General features: G+C 35.2%; 2 protein-coding genes across 5 annotated transcripts in view; one reads left to right on the forward strand and one right to left on the reverse strand.

Annotated features, from left to right (window-relative positions):
* LOC111051782 (calcium uniporter protein, mitochondrial) overlaps positions 1-20,671 on the reverse strand; it is a 394,346-nt gene that overhangs the window by 265,015 nt on the left and 108,660 nt on the right. The window lies entirely within an intron of this gene.
* LOC111055756 (myb-like protein X) overlaps positions 1-20,671 on the forward strand; it is a 204,096-nt gene that overhangs the window by 162,864 nt on the left and 20,561 nt on the right. For both annotated transcript variants that reach the window (XM_039437431.1, XM_039437432.1), the window contains exon 3: positions 5,769-5,925. The gene's annotated coding sequence lies outside the window, so the exon portion shown is untranslated. The remainder of the gene's footprint in view (positions 1-5,768; positions 5,926-20,671) is intronic.

Genomic DNA, 20,671 nt, shown 5'->3' on the forward strand with positions numbered 1-20,671 from the left:
ATGATACCCTATTCAAAGGAATATATTTTTTCATGGTTCAATCATATATTACTAGTAGTTCTGTGAGCAGTAGACCTTGCGCTCAGTAAGTTACATTGACCTGTTGTTATGTTTTCTCAAAAATCAATAAATAATTTATCAATTTTAAATGTCTAGAAAAAATCCTAAATAAACATGAAGCTTTTTGTCCTATCGTACCGTGACGTGTCGTCCCGGAATGTGAGTGTGAGCGCTGTTATCAGGTCTGGCTGCAACTGTCTACAACGTTGATGGAAAGATACATTTTCAAGATGTTCGATTTTTTTGAACGGGTATTATTACAGTCCACTAGACAGCTGATTTATGATGAATAATTCTATAGTCTGATTTTTACTCTAATATTGGCGTATGAAGGAGGCTCCTTTTTCCTTTTATATTATCCTTAAAATGCAAAATTTCCAGAAACCTTCTATATTCATCGACGCGCAATTTAAAACATACCTGTCAAATTTCATGAAAATCTATTACCGCATTTCGCCGTAAATGTGCAACATATAAACATTTAAACATTAAGAGAAATGCCAAACCGTCGACTTGAATCTTAGACCTCACTTCGCTCGGTCAATAAAATATTATACATTTTTAAGGGATAGGAATCAAAAACATCCCAAATTTGTAAATTTTCCAAAATTCTGAAGACATGTTTTGCTATTGAATCAGAAAAACTCTATTGGCCGGTTCCAGAGCTCGGGATCCAGCAAAGTTCTAGACTTTAAACAGCTGGAGTCAGAAAATTGACTTTACGAAACAGCGCGTAGTCGTAGTCATAGTTAAAGTCATGTTTAAATTATATTCCGAAAAACTGGAGAATTAAACACAAAATAAAAAAAGAGAAAACAGTGTACAGTTCAAGCTATTTTGAATTATTCAGGAATGTTTCACTCCGTCAAGGAAAAACGTTTCCAATTATAGAAATAAGAAAAAATAAAGATTATCATAAAAACTACGTTTACGCCCCGTTTCGGAAAGCCAATTTTCTGACTCCATCTGTTTAAAGTCTAGAACTTAGCTAAATCCCGAGCTCGGAAACCGGCTCTTCATGTGTTCAATGCTATCTATTTCTCATGTTATCACTGTGATATTGTTATCTATTTTGTTAATTTGATCTATCTCAAATGATATTCTATTCAAGGAAACATATTTTTCATGGTTGAATTATACATTAGATATTATCATAAAATATTATACAGTTGTAAAGATAAAAATTAAAAACATTCCAAATTTGTAAAAAAAAACGAAAAAAGGCTTTAAAACTTTCCATTAATTCAGAAGAGCTTCAGCTTTTTCCAGAATTTTCATAAATCCGGATTAAGGAGAGTCAAATACTGGAGAAAAATCAAATACTAATGCGCGTACTCAAATGAAGAGTTCAGAGAGTACTACGAGCGTCAAAATGGGGTTTAGAGAGAATAGAAAAAAAATGTATTGACTTTTCATGTACCTGTTTATGTTCTAAACTAGGAGCGTCGAGATAAGGTTTGGAGAGAAAAAAAATATATTGACTTATCATTTATGTATTTATGTTCTGTATTTTATTGACTTACGACATTGACAAGTCCAAATACCCCTTTTATAGGAGGTCAGTGGATGAAATAATAATAAATAATAAATAAAAAAATAAATAAATGAAACGATAATATATGAGTTTGAAGTTGCATTTTCATAATGTTTCAATACAGGAAGATATTGAGGATATTTTTAACTTCGTGAATGCACAAAATGTACAAACATGACGTAAAGACAACAATGTAAAAAGAGCATGGAAATCAATGATCATTCGAAAGCCTGATGTTATGGGGAGATAAACATTCTGATGCATTCAGAGCGCGTGTTTACTTTTTCAGAATGCAATCAAGGTTATTTAATACAGGAGTGTGCAACACATTGCATGTCCTCACCGTATTCTCAGGGGCATCGATTCTCCAAACGCCCTCTGTACTAGACCATTAACTTCCTATCATTCCCTTTCTTCTTCTTCTTTTTCTACTCCTTCGTCATCTCATTTCTCCTCTTTTTATCCTGTATAAAACGTTTAGATGCAATTACCAGTGCATCAGTCTGCAGTTGAAGGACTGCATTGTGGGGTTCACTTTAGACGAAGAAAAAGAAGAAGAAGAAGAAGAAGAAGAAGAAGAAGAAGAAGAAAACAAGAAGGATGAAATAGGAGTATTAGAAAGCATAATAAACGCAAATGAGGACAGAGTTCACAGGATGAATTTGATTGGAAGTAAAGATGAAGACGTTTCAAAGCAAAGAAATGATAGAAATAAAACACAATTAATACATAGGAGGACGGATCTGTGGAGAATAATGAACTAAGGGGGAAGAATGTGTACAGAATGGAAATTAAAGGAAGGAAGGACGAGATGGGAAAAAAATTGAATAATGCTGAGAATAAAATGCAGACACTATCAATACATGAAGATTAAAGATTGAGAGCATGGAAGGAGAAATCATTATCATTATAAGAAAGGACAAGAAAGTGAAACTCATTCAAGGAAAGGATATAGAGGAAGAAAAAATATAGAGAATGATGGATATAGAAGGTATACGTGGGATATAGCATACAGAAGAATATAGAGAGATTGGAGGAATGAGAATAAGAAAGAGTATAATGAAAGGATACAGAGGAAGGAAAAAATATAGAGAATAATTGATATAAAAGGTATACGTGGAATATATCATACAGAAGAATATAGAGATTGAAGGAATGAGAATAAGAGAGAATATAAGGAAAAGATATAGAGGAAGAAAAGAATATAGAGAATAATTGATATAGAAGGGATCTATGGGATATAGCATATAGAAGAATATAGAGATTGGGGGAGTATAGAAGAGAGACCTCTGCAGATTAGAAATCAAAGTCGTTTCGTGTCTTTTCAACAGTAGTCCAGCTCATGAAATAAACAAAGGCTGTAACATGGGTCCTACTGAGATTTCACCCACACGCAACTGCAGCCATAGTACTATCAAGGCAATAAAGGCGGATTGTTTGAATTATACACGGACAGTTTGACTCAAGTGCACTATCAATTTTTAGTGCAGTCCGTTTTTGACCTCAACTGGTACAGCTTCCAATCTTGGCTATTCAATCTTACTTCAAAGAATCCTGTCATGAATTTCAGAGTCTGCGGACCTGATTGGATATCATTTGTTTGAAATTGTATTTTTTAAATTGGAATTGATGTCGTTGAAACGTCATTGAGTAATCATCGAAGCAGAATTGTTTTTGACCTCTACTCAACTTGTATAGCTTTCAATCTTGGCTATTTAATCTTACTTCGAGGAATCCTTTCACGAATTATTTCAGAGTCTTGATTCGATATCATTTGTTTGAAACTTCATTTTCTTGAATTGGAATCGATGTCGTTGAAACGTCATTGAGTCACTATCGAAGCAGAATTGTTTTTGACTTCTATTCAACTAGTATAGCTTTCAATATTGGCTTTACAATCTTACTTCGGAGAATCCTGTCATGGATTTGAACGTCATGAATTTCAGAGTCTGATTGGATATCATTTGTTTGAAATTGTATTTTTTTAAAATTGGAATTGATGTTGTTGAAACGTCATTGAGTCACCTTCGAAGCAGAATTGTTTTTGACCTTTACTCAACTGTTAGCTTTCAATCTTGGCTATTAATCTTACTTCGAGGAATCCTTTCACGAATTATTTCAGAGTCTTGATTCGATATCATTGTTTGAAACTTCATTTTCTTGAATTGGAATCGATGTCGTTGAAACGTCATGAGTCACTACGAAGCAGAATTGTTTTTGACTTCTATTCAACTAGTATAGCTCAATATTGGCTTTACAATCTTACTTCGGAGAATCCTGTCATGGATTTGAACGTCATGAATTTCAGAGTCTGATTGGATATCATTTGTTTGAAATTGTATTTTTTTAAAATTGGAATTGATGTTGTTGAAACGTCATTGAGTCACCTTCGAAGCAGAATTGTTTTTGACCTTTACTCAACTGTTACAGCTTCCAATCTTGGCTTAACAATCTTACTTCGAAGAATTGTTTCACGAATTTTAGAGTCTGCGGACATGATTCGATATCATTTCTTTGAGATGGTATTTTCAAAATTGTATATGATGTCGTTGAAACGTCATTCAGACATCATCGAGGCAAAATTTTATTTTGAAATAACTAGTTCAAGACAAAAATTCAACAGTTGGCTATTAGCAATGGTTAGGGTAGGTACACACCAGTTGGTCAAGACAAGTCTAGTCACGATTAGTCACAATAGTCACGAGTAAGTCAAATTTAGGCTAGGCACACACCAGTTAGTCAAGACAAGACAAGACATGATTGGACACGTTCAGTCACAATACTTCACATAGTTGCTTATGACGCAACACACACTGATTAGTCGTTGCAATTAGACATGTCTTCATAAGCAACTATGTGAAGTATAGTGACTAAACGTGTCTTGTCTTGTCTTGACTAACTGGTATGTGCCTAGCCTGAATTTGACTCACTATTATTCCTCAGCACAAGAACTGCTCGGAGAGGAATGAGTTAATTATTTTATTCTAAAAAACATAAATTTTGATCTGGATAAAAAGACGAGATATTGTTTCAATAACTACCGCAATTTCACCCACCTTCATAATTCAAATTCAAATCAAATCAAAATCAAATCAAATTTTATTCACAATTTCAAAAAAACAATTTAGGGTCCTGCCAAACCTGTAGGTTTTTCGGCGGGTGCCCAATCACAAAAACAATATTAAGAACATAATTAGGTAAGTTTACTAGGTTTTATGACATTCGAAGTTCGAAAAATAAAGAAAAAGACAATATGTAATGTAATAAAACAAGAAAGTATAAACTAAAAATAACTTTACAAGTTTGTTGAATAAGAAAAATCAACTGAAAAGTATGAAAAAGAAGAAGAAAAATAGAAAGAAGGATTGTTTCACACTATCTTGATAAAACATTTCATCGCTGAGGCAGGCGGCAGTGTCAACAATGAGAAAAAATAGAATTTCAGCCAGCCAGAACTTAGAAAAATATAAAAACTCGCTGGTAATTGTGTAGCCAAATATAGTAACAATAATAATAATATATATTATAGATAGTTCAAAAATATTCAATAGTTCAAAATATAAATTTTAATATTTTACATTGTGAAGAAAATTAAGGAATGACAGCTTTACAATTTTGTGAAGTGAACAACTACAAGACTCAACCTATTTCGGACTATGTGTAGCCCTATCTAAATTTGGGAGAGGTTACCTTAGCACAAGGTTACCTTATTTTTTCTCCCTATCATTTTTATGATGTACTTTTTTTATGAATCAATAAGGAATAAAGAATATTCCGTAGAATTATCATTCCAATATCCTGTATAAAAAGGAATAAATATTTTCAAATTTTTATTGCTATGTTATCTCACACTGAAAATAACACAATAGGTGTTGAAACATTTTTGTTACTTTTTAATAAATTCCTGATATTCCAAGACAATATTCTCGTGTTGTAGTAGCGTGAATGTTGATGTTGTGGAACTTTTCTATAATTAGCAGCTGATGATGTGTGAGCACACACTAAAGCATGCTCCTGTAAAATATTAATTTTTATTTAATTAAAGTGGATTTTTTACAACGTTTTAAGTCTATTCAATATTCTTGTGTTTTATTATTAGTATGTATTCTAATCGAGTGAAGGATTTTGTTTATTCAATTTTATAATACATTCATTTAATTTATATTGTTTTCAGAATGTTTTCATCGTTAGAATCTCTATCGGCAGACAACTGTAGTTCAGAATGGGCCGAATGGGAAGTGCAAGTCACCAGGAACGGAACCACAGGTCAGATACTCACCAACGGAAAACCACAACTGCACAAACTGGCAACGTCGCCTATCGTCCTTGAGGTAGGAAATTGGAATCATTCAAATCTATAGTATAATAAGGAAAGAAACGTCTCACACAATACGTACGGGATAGGAAATTCACGAATGACGCATCATCACATCTTAACTGCTGAGCTGATTAACTTGAAATTCTGCATATACGTTCTTAATTTACCGAGGTTGGTTATAGGCCTTTTTTCAGTTCTTCAAGATTTTAGTACTTGAAGTTTCCAGTTTGTCAAGTTTTGTAATTAGACCCTTGCGGAGCACGGGTTACCTGCTAGTCCTATCTATAATATAATAAAGGGAAGAACCCTCTCTTAAGGTGCGTACAGATATACGCGCCGCGAACATGAGCAATTCACTTTTAATCAGCTGATGCCAAGCTTTTTATATCTGTATCTTACCGTTTCTGTAAAAATACAGATATAGTCAGCTGGTTAAAAGTGAATTGCTCATGTTCGCGGCGCGTATATCTGTACGCACCTATACATGTACGGGATAGGGAATGCACGAATGACACATCTTCACATCTGAACTGCTGGACTGATTAGCTTAAAATCTTTCATATAGATTCTAAATTAACCGAGGATGGTTGTACGCCTATTTTCAAGATTTCATTTTCGGTTTGTCAAGTTTCAAAATAACCCTTCGCGGAGCACGGGTTACCTGCTAGACTTCCATAACCTTTGCTGTTAGGGGCCCGAACCGCTAATAGGGGAGGGGCTTGTCTAGGCCAATGACAGACGTTCACCTTAATAGGTCACGGCTTCTACCAATAGCGGTGTGCTCGGCTGTCACTATAAATACTGCGGCTCTTTACTTTAGTTTTAGTTCACTACAGATTGATAATATTGTAACAACCGAAACCGGTATCTCGTTTTTGATAAATCTGTCGTTTGACAATATCTGGGCCCAGTTGCACAAAAGCTGGTTAAATTTTAACCGAGATTAAATTCACAAGAGCCAATCAGAGAAGGACGGCTTCTGATAAGACGGCTTCTCTGATTGGTTCTCGTGGATTTAATCACGGTTAAAATTTAACCGGCTTCTGTGCGACCAGCACCTAGTCTTTTTTTTTCATCCAGTAATAAAAATAATTAATTAATTTCAGGAATGTAGTTTTCAAAATTATTGTGATAGAAATAGCAAGGAGTATGCCTGTTTTTTCTTCCACTTCGTATTTTATGTCACTGAATAAATTAATAATCGAGAATGTTTTATAATTGACCGAACGAAGTGAGGTCTAAGATTCAAGTTGACGGTTTAGCATTTCTCTTAATGTTCAAATGTTTAAATGTTAAAATGTTTATATGTAGCGCATTTACGGCGAAACGCGGTAATAGATTTTCATGAAATTTGACAGATATGTTCCTTTTTAAATTGCGCGTCGACTTATATACAAGGTTTTTGGAAATTTTGCATTCTAAGAACAATATAAAAGGAAAAAGGAGCCTCCTTCATAAGCCAAAATTAGAGTAAAAATCATACTATAGAATTATTCATCATAAATCAGCTGTCTAGTGGACTATAATACTATCCGTTCAAAAACATCGAACATCTTTTGGACTATAATACTACCCGTTCAAAAACATCGAACATCTTGAAAATGTATCTTTCCATCAACGTTAGTAGACAGTCTTACAATAAGCTGAGGCCATGATTTTAGTTTGAAGTTATTGATAAAAACATTTTTTTCACATTTTTATTTTTAATCGGATGATTAAAATTGCAACAAATATTATTGGAAAGAAATTGATTTCTAAAATCATGAAAAGTGAGAAATCATGAGAAATTAAGTTTGTAGGAAATAAGCATTATGGTAGTTTATTTTGTTAATTTCAACACACCGATTTTTCGCCAACACGACAACACAGAATGTTCTCTGATGGGTTGATTGGATTGGCGTATCGACGGCAGCCAGACCTGATAACAGCGCTCACACTCACATTCCGGGACAACATGTCACGGTACGATAGGACAGAAAGCTTTATGTTTATTTAGGATTTTTTCAAGACATTTTAAATTGTTAAATTATTTATTAATTTTTGAGAATACATAACAACAGGTCAATGTTACTTACTGAGCGCGAGGTCTACTGTTCACAGAACTACTAGTAGTTGAGAAATTAAAATAAGGATGGATGAAGATTGAAATGCAACCAGGATAGTTGAAAATTACCGAGGAATCGTTAATGCAATTTAGAGAAAATCGTTAGAGCCGTTTTCGAGAAAACCGTGAAAAACATGGTTTTTTAGTAATTATCCGCCATTTTTCACAATAATATTATGGAGCTCCTGCAATTTTCTCAGAAATGAGACTCATGTCAGTTGATAGGGCTTATAAATAGCTATCCATGGTATGAATTTGAAGAAAATCGTTAGAGCCGTTTTCGAGAAAACCGTGAAAAACATGGTTTTTTAGTAATTATCCGCCATTTTTCACAATAATATTATGGAGCTCCTGCAATTTTCTCAGAAATGAGACTCATGTCAGTTGATAGGGCTTATAAATAGCATATCCATGTTATGAATTTAGAGAAAATCGTTAGAGCCGTTTTCGAGAAAACCGTGAAAAACATGGTTTTTTAGTAATTATCCGCCATTTTTCACAATAATATTATGGAGCTCCTGCAATTTTCTCAGAAATGAGACTCATGTCAGTTGATAGGGCTTATAAATAGCTATCCATGGTATGAATTTGAAGAAAATCGTTAGAGCCGTTTTCGAGAAAACCGTGAAAAACATGGTTTTTTAGTAATTATCCGCCATTTTTCACAATAATATTATGGAGCTCCTGCAATTTTCTCAGAAATGAGACTCATGTCAGTTGATAGGGCTTATAAATAGCATATCCATGTTATGAATTTAGAGAAAATCGTTAGAGCCGTTTTCGAGAAAACCGTGAAAAACATGGTTTTTTAGTAATTATCCGCCATTTTTCACAATAATATTATGGAGCTCCTGCAATTTTCTCAGAAATGAGACTCATGTCAGTTGATAGGGCTTATAAATAGCTATCCATGGTATGAATTTGAAGAAAATCGTTAGAGCCGTTTTCGAGAAAACCGTGAAAAACATGGTTTTTTAGTAATTATCCGCCATTTTTCACAATAATATTATGGAGCTCCTGCAATTTTCTCAGAAATGAGACTCATGTCAGTTGATAGGGCTTATAAATAGCTATCCATGGTATGAATTTGAAGAAAATCGTTAGAGCCGTTTTCGAGAAAACCGTGAAAAACATGGTTTTTTAGTAATTATCCGCCATTTTCTCATATATATTACGGAGCTCCTGCAATTTTCTCAGAAATGAGACTCATGTCAGTTGATAGGGCTTATAAATAGCATATCCATGTTATGAATTTAGAGAAAATCGTTAGAGCCGTTTTCGAGAAAACCGTGAATAACATGGTTTTTTTAGTGATTATCCGCCATTTTTCACAATAATATTATGGAGCTCCTGCAATTTTCCCAGAAATGAGACTCATGTCAGTTGATAGGGCTTATAAATAGCTATCCATGGTATGAATTTGAAGAAAATCGTTAGAGCCGTTTTCGAGAAAACCGTGAAAAACATGGTTTTTTAGTAATTATCCGCCATTTTTTCCGTTATTTTGAATTCAATTTTATCGAATTTCTAACTGTCAGATCCTCATGGTATAAGGACCTTAAGTTTAAAATTTCAAGTCAATCGGTTGATTAGGAATGGAGTTATCGTGTTCACACACACACACATACACACACACACACACACACAGACCAACACCCAAAAATCATGTTTTTGGACTAAGGGGACTTTGAAACGTATAGAAAACTTGAAATTAGGGTACCTTAATTTTTTTTTGGAAAGCAATACTTTCCTTACCTATGGTAGTAGGGGCAAGGAAAGTAAAAATGAGAGAACATTGAGAGTGAGAAATGACTCAATTCATTGCTTCTCAGATAAAAAAATAATTTCCGTGACAAGGTAGTGCAGAGTTACAAGAATCGGTAAAAATACAAGTATAAAAAGAGATGAAGATAATAGAAGCAGGTGAATGAAACCTTGAAGATAGGGGAAGAAAGAAGAAACATACCAAATGGAGCTTCATTTTGTGAAGAGCTTCCACTTGATATTCAGCAGGGAAACAATAATACGGTCTTTTCCAACATAAAAACCAATATAACCTACTCTCCAGAATATAGTGAGTTTCATTCCAACCTGGCAGCATTGATTCTATGGGAATCAGTAATGTTATTTTCAAGTATAACTGACAGTTTACGGTTCTCAATATGCGTTGCATTGAATTCTTCCCTGTAGAACACAAGCGGCAGTTTATACAGAAGTTTATACAGCAGTTTATAGGATAAAACAAACTTAAAAATGTTCAAGTCTTCTATGACATAACATAGTACCACAGTATACAGTTGTATAGAAGCTCTCTCTGATGAAATCTATACAGCCAATAATAAGAAAACAAAGATATTGTCAAATTTCACTAAAAATTTATTTAAAACTTTAAAACAGAACCATTGTTTCACCTAGTTAACCAACGCATCATCAGCTGTACTGAGGAACCAACCAACAGCCAACCTGAACACAAGACGATATTGACAGAATAATATTGTCTGCTATCATCAGGGTTCCCTGCTTTCAAATGGCCTTGTTGAACAACAGATAACCATAATCAAACTGTAGAGATGCATTTTTTGTGGATAAGTTATAATAGGAACTGTTCTACATGCATTTTCTAGGGTCAAGATGACATACTTATGGATATAAATCAAATCGAAGAATAAAGTCATTCCCATGTTAAGAGTAAGAGAAAGGAAATATTGTGCCCCTCATGAAGGGTCAAGAACTGAAAATGACATACTTATGGATAGAAAATCAAACGGAAAATGTAGTCATACCAATGTTTAAGTATCATTCAAACAATACACTGCATGAAGCGAAATGGACGCTTATGACGTCCAGGAGATTTGCAGGCTCCATGTGGGGGATAAAGCCTCACATAGCTCTATGGCTGTACAAGACAGTAATAAGGCCTCAGGTAACTTATGGATCACTGGACTGGTGGACATTCACAGCCACAGCCAAACTCACAAGTCTACAAAGGATGGGCACACTTCTAGTCACTGCAGCTTTCAGGAGCAGCCCATCATCAACTCTTGAAGATGCTCTTGGCTTACTGCCATTGAACATTTTTATTATGGCAGAGGCACGGAAATCAGCCTATCAACTGAAAGTTGCAGGCCAATGGAGAGAAGGCCTGTCTGGAACAGGCCACTGCACAATCGCCAAAGCTGTTGCTCACAGCCCTGTGCTTGAGATGACGTCAGATGTCATGAGCACGGAGTTGGTTTTTACTAAACCTTTCTCTGTTAAATTCTGCTCTGGAGAAGAGTGGAAGTCTGAGGAAGGGCCCTATCCCAAAAGAGGCAGCCTTGTCTGGTACACGAACGGTTCTCCCATTGAAGGGAAATCTGGCTACGGGGTGTACAGTGATTTACCTAGAACACAAGTCTATGCAAGTCTGGGACAACACTGCACCATCTTTCTGGCAGAGATTTGGGGCATCATGGCTTGTGCCAACATAGGCTTTGCCAGGCGCTATTGCAGTAAGCATATATAGTAATCCTGTCAGGCAGCCTCAAGGCTCTTGACTCCAATGAAATCAAGTCCAAATTGGTGTGGGAGTGCCACAAAACGCTCAGCAGGCTTGCAACGTTCGACTCTGTGCATCTTGGTTGGGTACCTGGCCATGTAGGCATAGGAGGTAATGAGCGTACAGATGAGCTTGCTAAGCTGGGTTCTAGTATGCCATTCTTTGGCCCAGAGCCGGGCTGTGGCATAAGTAAAACAACTGCCTTCCACACAATAAGTGAATGGTCCAGGGACTGACACCACCAGCAATGGCAGGGTTACCCTGGTCAAGCACTTGGCAAAAAGCTGCTGGCAGATGCAAGCCCCCGCTTCACCAGCTGGCTGGTGAGTCTGGGTAGAGGTCAGGTCGAGCAGGTGATTGCCCTGAAAACTGGACATGGCCACTTCAGGAAACATCTCCACACAATTGGACCCAGAAATGAAAGCCAGATGTGTAGGCTTTGTAATCAGTCTGAAGAGACTGCTAAGTATATCATACTGGATTGCGAAAGTCTTGGAGCTAGAAGAAGGGCTCTGTTTGGCTGTAAGCAACCAGGTGAGGAATGGGATGTTGCTATAGGGAAACAACTCCTGGGCCTTGTAAAGGACACGGGAGTTGGTTTGCCTAACTAACATACTTTTGGGACACACAATAAGCTTCGGTTGACGTGTGAAGTTCTCTGAACCTTTGGATCTTTGAATCCGTCCCTTCAAAACATAAACATAAACATAAACATGTTAAGAGTAAGAAAAAGAAAATATTGTGCCCCTCATGAAGGGTCAAGAACTAAAAATGACATACTTATGAATAGAAAATCAAACGGAAAATGAAGTCATTCCAATGTTATATGTAAGAAAAACGAAATATTGTGCCCCCTTATGAAATAATATATTCTAGCATAGTTGGAATGCATGTACCTTTCTCCAAAATTATCTGTTCTCAAACGCTTTCAAGTAAAAGACAACATACTTTTCTCACATACAGACAAAGTGTGCAAACGAATCCTATAAATGACAGAGATTTAATGAATTCTATAGTTTATAATGATAAATTCCTTCAAGAAATTTCTCCAGATAGGCTATAACAGTTGATCAATTCTAAAGTTAGATTTACTTCAAATTATCAGCATTTTTTGAATGGGCAGCATTGATGTTATACTATTAGTTCTGTGAACAGTAGACCTCGCGCTCAGTGAGTTACAATGACCTGTTGTTATGTTTTCTCAAAAATAAATAAATAATTTATCAATTAAAAATGTCTAGAAAAAATCCTAAATACACAATAGAGCTTTCTGTCCTATCGTACCGTGACGTGTCGTCCCGGAATGTGAGTGTGAGCGCTGTTATCAGGTCTGGCTGCAACTGTCTACAACGTTGATGGGAAGATACAATTTTCAAGATGTTCGATGTTTTTGAACGGGTAGTATTATAGTCAACTGTCTACTAACGTTAATGGAAAGATACATTTTCAAGATGTTCGATGTTTTTGAACGGGTAGTATTATAGTCCACTAGACAGCTGATTTATGATGAATAATTCTATGGTCTGATTTTTACTCCAATATTGGCGTATGAAGGAGGCTCCTTTTTCCTTTTATATTACCCTTGAAATGCAAAATTTCCAAAAACCTTGTATATACGTCGACGCGCAATTTAAAAAGGAACATACCTGTCAAATTTCATGAAAATCTATTACCGCGTTTCGCCGTAAATGCGCAACATAAAAACATATAAACATTTAAACAATCAAACATTTAAACATAAGGAGAAATGCCAAACAATCGACTTGAATCTTAGACCTCACTTCGCTCGGTCAAATATATAAGGAATGCCTACAGTTTGAAGTGGAACCTACTAAGAAAGTAGGGTACACCTTCTAGAGTTTCAGAGACAAACAACTGTATTTAAACTTGGCATGAATAAGTAAACTAAGAATAATTCAACTATTTCTCTAGAGGGTAATACACGTGATTTATTCATAGAAACGGAAGGAAACGGTTTTGCTCCAATCCAACAACTACAGTTACGTTCAAGGTCTTGTAATGTATAGAATCTTAGTTGCAATTTGAGTGCACTTCGAATTTATCACTGTCTTGTTCATAAGTCCCCTGTAAATAGATGTTAACAATAGTTGAGAAAGAAGATATATGATAGATACTACTTTCGTTACAAGAAACACAACTTCTATCTTATACAGTACTTCCCTATTTCAAATTCTTTCTCCTTCAACTTGTTTCTTCTCATCGTTCACTTCTCTTTCTTCTCCAGCTTCTTCCTGTTCTCATTCTACTTCTCATGTTTCTTTACTTTACTTCTCTTTGAACTTTATCCCATCCTTCACAACTTTTCGTGATGAAGATACCATCCCAGTCACTAGATTCTTCCTATTCCACCTCAGCAATCGTAAATCGATTCTACTTTTTCCTCATCTTCTTCTTTTCCATCTTCTCCTAATTCATTCTCCATAATTTATTCAATAATTCCTTATTTTATTCTCATCCGCTTTAATTTTTTCTGATTTCTTAGTCAATTCCTACAACTATTCCCAGTTCTTCTACCATCTCTCTTACATTCCTTACTCCTTCTTCAACTTTATCATGATTTCACCTTCTTTCACATCTTCATTATAGATTTTTCCTTTCAGACCACATTCATCATAATCATTTTAAAATATTCCATCCTCACTCACTTCTTCTTTTTCTCCTCCTTCTTCACTATTCCATTATCTGATTTCATTCTTTTGTTCATCACTCTCTCTATTTTGGTAGAGAGTTAGTGGGGAGGATATTTTTGATATTCTTTCCGAAGAATGGACATTGATATGTCCAAAGCTCCGCCAATTTATGTAGATGCTTAACAATATAATTATCTATAGTTATTATATTACAAATTACTTTTTCATATCATATACAGTTCAATAATTATTTTCTTAGTCTGTATTATGTAAATTCATCTATAATTTTGCTGTATTGTAAGCTATTGTATATTAGTGTATAAGCCAGTATATATTGTAATCTACATAAATAAAGTACTCAATCAATCAATCAATCAATCTTTCCCCCTTTCCTCTCTCCACTCTCCTCTCACGCCCCTTCTCGATCCCTCTTCCCTCAATCCTCTCTATCTCCCTCTTCTTCTTCTTCTTCTTCTTCTTTTCACCTTCTTCTTCCTCCTCCTCTTCCTCTTCCTCTCCCTCTTCTTCATCTACTTATGGGTTTCCTCACCTCGCCGCCAAGCATCTCAGCTCAAAGGAGGTGCGCAAACTGCAAAGTGAATTATTGCATCTTTCTTCATATACAGTCTCCCTTTTGCCCCCACCTCCCTCACTATTTATTCGGGTCGAGGACGTCCAAATAAAAAAAGTTTCCCGCGCAAAACTTTGAAATGTTCCAGCGGCGCCAACCCAACCACATTTACACATACACACACACACACACACACACACACATTTCTTGCACAAATCTAATATTACTTCTGCAGTCATTTCTTGAAGAAATCTAATATTATTCTGCTGCCTTCCGAATGAGATAATGGGAGAACGAACATAAAAAGAATGCTGGATCGTCTATAGTAAGGTCCAAGACAGCATTTGATTAACATTGGTGTTGCTATCCTTGTCTATCATTCGACAATGCAGATAGCGCTATCCTTTTCTAGCTCTACAACGTTGTCAGATCGTTTTTCAACAATGTATAAACGTAATTAATTAACATAATATTCAAACTCAATTATGAAAATTTATTATTATTATTAATTGAAAAATATATATTTCTTTGCGTATAAAAAAAATTGATTATTTCAAACAAAAATGAACACTTAATATCACATCAGATATACCGGTATCAGCTATCCTCTAAAGAAAGCAGAGGCAAGGCAGAGAATCGACAACGCTGTAATCCTATCTTTCTCCACTGCCATTATAGCGTGAACCTCACTATATGAGAGCAAATCGGTCATAATTTCAAAAATGTGGTATGGCGCACTCACACACAACTTTCCTTGCCGTTATGAAAATTGATCACCTGACGCTAGTGTTCACGCGCATCTCAAGTCTACTATTCAAAGATTTGAGCCAGCTGGTGTCAAGACAATAACGCTGGAGACACACGGGGTCTGCTATCTCTTCATAGTGAATCATTTAATAGAATCAACAGTTGCCAACAGTTTGCAATTGAATAATCACATTTTCTCGAATTTCGAGCTTATTTTTTATTTTAGGTGAAAACGTTACTGAACATCAATTGTAAAGTTTTTCATGCTTAATATTTTCCACGGAGAATTTTTTGTTTAAATTGTATCTGAAGCCTGATACTTGAGAATCTAAAATCAAACTTTGTATAGATGGGGCGGAGCTCCTGGAATTTTTACAGATATGGGACTTGTGGCAGTTTGTGGCAGTTGATAGAGCTTATCGATGACTATTTTGGGTATAACTTCAATCAAAATCGTTGAGCCGTTTTCAAAAAAATCGCGAAAAACCCTGTTTTTGACAACATTTTCGCCATTTTAGCCGCCATCTTGAATCGAATTTGATCGAAATTGTTCGTGTCGGATCATTATATTGTAAGGACCTTAGTTCCAAATTTCAATTCATTCTTTCAATTGGGAGATGAGATATCGTGTACACAGACGCACATACACTCATACACACACACACACACCAACACACACACACACACAACACACACACCACACACACACACACACACACACACCACACACACACACACACCACACACACACACACACACCACACAACACACACACACACCACACACACACACACACACACCACACACACACACACACACCACACACACACACACACACACACCACACCCACACCACACACACACACACACACACCACACAACACCACACACACACACACACACACACACACACACACACACACACACACACACACACACACATATACAGACCAATACCCAAAAACCACTTTTTTGGACTCAGGGGACCTTGAAACGTATAGAAATTTAGAAATTGGGGTACCTTAATTTTTTTCGGAAAGCAATACTTCCCTGACCTATGGTAATAGGGCAAGGAAAGTAAAATTTTTGTTTTTCGCATTCTTATCATGTGATTAGAGTGACACTCACTTCGAAATGTCAGTATACCTCATAAATAGAAATTGATGCTTCACATTCAACTCATACTGAAGGTTTGAAGTGGATCACACGAAACAAAATTCTGCATTGGAAGTATGAATATTCTAACAATTCAGAATTTTTAATAGATGAGAATATCACGAAGCTAAATTTTGTACATTGAATGACCAGTGTAATATGTTATCAATGAATTATCCTCTACGAAGTATATTATACAGGAGCATTCTGACATGTAAATTATCAACTTGAAAAAATATATATTATATAACAATATACAGGAACATTCTGACATTTAGAGATAATCTTATTGCACATATTATTGTGTGAATTTGAGTTTGAAAATTCAAATATGACAATGACAGAGTCAATGTTTATTGGGATGAGTTGAAACAAACATCTCAAAAGCATTCTCAATCCCATTTGCATAAAACGTTAGTGGCTTAGCTGGTTAGCTGTCAAAACACACTTGACACATTCTATTGTTTCCAAATGTCAAAGTTGGCAATCTTGTAACTGAATTTCAACTTGAATCAGGCAACAATGTCATTGCTATACTGATATACTCAGGGCCGGTTTCCGAGCTCAAGATTTAGCTAAGTCCTAGACTTAAAACAGCTGGAGTCAGAAAACTAGCTTTCCAAAACGGGGCATAGTCGCAGCTTTTATAACAGTAGTCGTAGTTTTCATTTTCTCATTTCTATAAATTGGAAACGTTTTTCCTTGACGGAATTAGACATTCCTAAATTATTCAAAATAGCTGAAACTTTACACTATTTTCTCTTTATTTTATTTTGTGTTCAATTTTCTAGTTTTTCGAAATCTTATTCAAACGTGACTATGACAATGACTGCGACTACGCCCCGTTTTGGAAAACCAATTTTCTGACTCCATCTGTTTGAAGTCTGAAACTTAGCTAAATCCCGAGCTCAGAAACCGGCCTTAAGAATCGGAATGAAGAGAGTTAAATTATGGGATAAATTATCATGGAATAATCTTGAAACTGTTGTAACATTTTTGTAGAAAATATATTCAGCTGATGTTCAATCTTGAAGATTTGAGACGAATGAATGAGGAAATTTCAAATTGGTTCAATTAGTATTATCAGAAACAAAAGATTGTAGCAATGTGAAATTATGTTTAACGGTATCTATACTTACTCTAAGATAATATCCAACAATTTATAATCAGAAATGAAACAAGCTCCTCTCAAATTAAGTCTGTGCGAAGGCTAAAAATAAACTTTCTACTGGTGATACTTTTCAAAGTTTTTCGACTTGTATATTATCAAGCTATGAAAATGGAAAAGTTTTCTCAGGAAAACATTTTTCCGACCACTACTTTTTGAGATATGAGCGCTTAAAGTTTAAATTTTTGGGAGAGAACATTTCAAATTCGGCATGAGATAAATCCATCAAATTTGGAGGATAGATTTTTCATGATATTGTTAATTAAATGAAACAAAAATTTTCAGAGAATATTAATTTTTGAGAAAGTTATTCAATTTATCATAAATGACCAAAAATAATTATTCAACTGAAAGTTATTTTTGGTCAATTTGTGTAAATTGATTAACTTTCTCAAAAATTAATATTTTCAGAAAATTTTTGTTTCATTTAATTAACAATACCATGAAAGATTTATCCTTCAAATTTCATGGATATATCTCTTACCGAATTTGAAATGTTCTGTCCCAAAAATTTAAACTTTAGGTCCCAGAAAGTAATGATCGGAAAAATATTTCCCTGAGAAAACTTTCTCATTTTGATAGCTTGATAATATACCAAATCGAAAAACTTTGAAAAATATCACCAGTGGAAAGTTTATTTTTAGCCTTTGCACAGCCTTAATAGAAAGTTTCACAGTTTCAGTTTGGAATAATTTACAACTATTTCAAGTTGGAGTAGAATCCAAAGTATAAATTCCGCGTGAAAAAGAGTATTTCAATTTCATTTCAAATTAATTATCCAATACTTCAGAATTCAGATATTCACTGCCACAAAAATTCAAACCCACAACTGAACTCTGCCATTGAGAAACATTAAATTGGAAAATCATTTCAAAATAGATACAAGCATAGAAAAACAATAGCATAAGTAGATATCCCAAGGTATAGGGCGTTTATGTCGCATCGTTTACTGTTATCTCAAGCCGATTATTCATGTAATTCTTTCCCATGAAGCTGTGTGACACTGGTAGTCTCTCATACTGTGCCGTTCATACACTCTCACCCCAACAAAACAGTAAAAATCGACAGTAATCGGCTTGAGATAACAGTAGAGGTTGCAACATAAACGCCCTATACCATGGGATATTTACTTACGCAATTTTTTCTCTATGATATAAGTTAGAGGTTTTGAAAGTTCAAGTACTAAACTAGTAAGTAGCTTGATGCTAGAGGCTCCCCTGCTGTGGGCGTGTCTTGTCTTGACCAATGGCAGGCTGACTTTCACTTTGATAGTACGTCAACTACCTATCAGATGGCTCAAGATGGCCGTCACATCTTATTGACAAATATGTTCATTATCCAACATTATTCAGGCATATTAATTTACTGAATTATTAGAACTAGCAGGTAACTCGTGCTTCGCAAGGATCTTTCTTAAAACTTGACGTAATGAAATCTAGAAGAATTCAAAATAGGCCTATGTACAGTGAGTCAGTCATTCTATCAGGGCTCGAATAACCTTCATTGAAAGACATATTAACTGCATGCGTTTTCATATTGCCGATACAGCATTGATGAAACTGTAGACGTTTATTTAGAATTTGTCTCAAAAATTGTTCTAGCTGAAAAATTAATAATCCATGCCACGTGTAGGCCTAAACATTGCATCACGAAAACGAAGTTTCAAAGCTATGTTTTTCAGGTAGAAAGCAATATAGAAACAGATGTTCCTTTTTTAATTTCGACCATATGATTTGGTGATTTTTTAATGAAATCGAATGTACCATTAATAAAATTTAAACATTAATTCTGAAAAATCTAGGAGGAAAATTAAAATTTGGGCTTCCAGGTGTACGAAATTGATATTTTTAGAATCTATGTGCAAAATTTGGAGATCTAAATCATTCCCGTTTTTCCGGTATGCAATCCACAAGTTGACATGTTTTGATGCGAACAAACGAACACACGAACAAACACAACCCTACTCTCTCTTATTATATAGATTACATATTTTGTAGAAAAGTATCACAGGCTGAGACCCAAAACTGTTCCAATTCTGATAATTCATTCATAATTATGCAACTTTCATATTACTGAATTACGTAAATTACTATTTTAATTCCAAAACAAAAAAAAAACACCGATTTCAAATTCGTCTAATAATCTACGCATTTATCAGTTCTACTCTTATCGAGCTCTACTCATGATTCTATTATTAACATCATCATATATTCATTTGTAATGAACCCAATCTGCACTGATCGAATTCGATTCTGCAATAATACTGATTGGACTTTTCAGACGAGAGGTCATTCTTTTTCAACGAACCAGGAATTTTCACAATATTCCACCAACGGGGAAAACTGTTCTGGAAAATACAGAGAAACTCTTCCTCCTCCTCCACCTTATCCTCCTCCTCCCCCTCCTCACACAACAGCACACGATGTAGCATTTTCGATGCTTTCAATTTCCTATTCTGCTGAGCAACAGGATAAAGAAAAACGGCAAGAAGAGGAAAAATAAGAAAAAGAGGTGTTGGAGGAGGTGGTAGAGGAGGAGGAGGAAGAGAAGGAGAAGGAGGAGGAGAATATGAAGGTAGAGGAGGAGGAGGAGTAGGATATAAAGAAAGAGAAGTAGGAGAACGGAGGAAAGACCTTTCATGAATTTTACAAACGAATGTGCTCTCTGAAGAGAAGCAGTCTGAGCATAGTGCAAGCTGAATATGGGATTGGAGCCTGAAAGCTGAAAGAGAAAAAGGAACAGAAGCTGGTGAGAGAGAAGGAGGAATAAAAGAGAGAGGGAACGAGAAACTAGAGAATAAATATATGAATGGGATCTAAGATGAA

Source organism: Nilaparvata lugens, chromosome 11 (assembly GCF_014356525.2).
Source record: "Nilaparvata lugens isolate BPH chromosome 11, ASM1435652v1, whole genome shotgun sequence".
In the NCBI taxonomy this organism is placed as follows: Eukaryota; Metazoa; Arthropoda; class Insecta; order Hemiptera; family Delphacidae; genus Nilaparvata; species Nilaparvata lugens.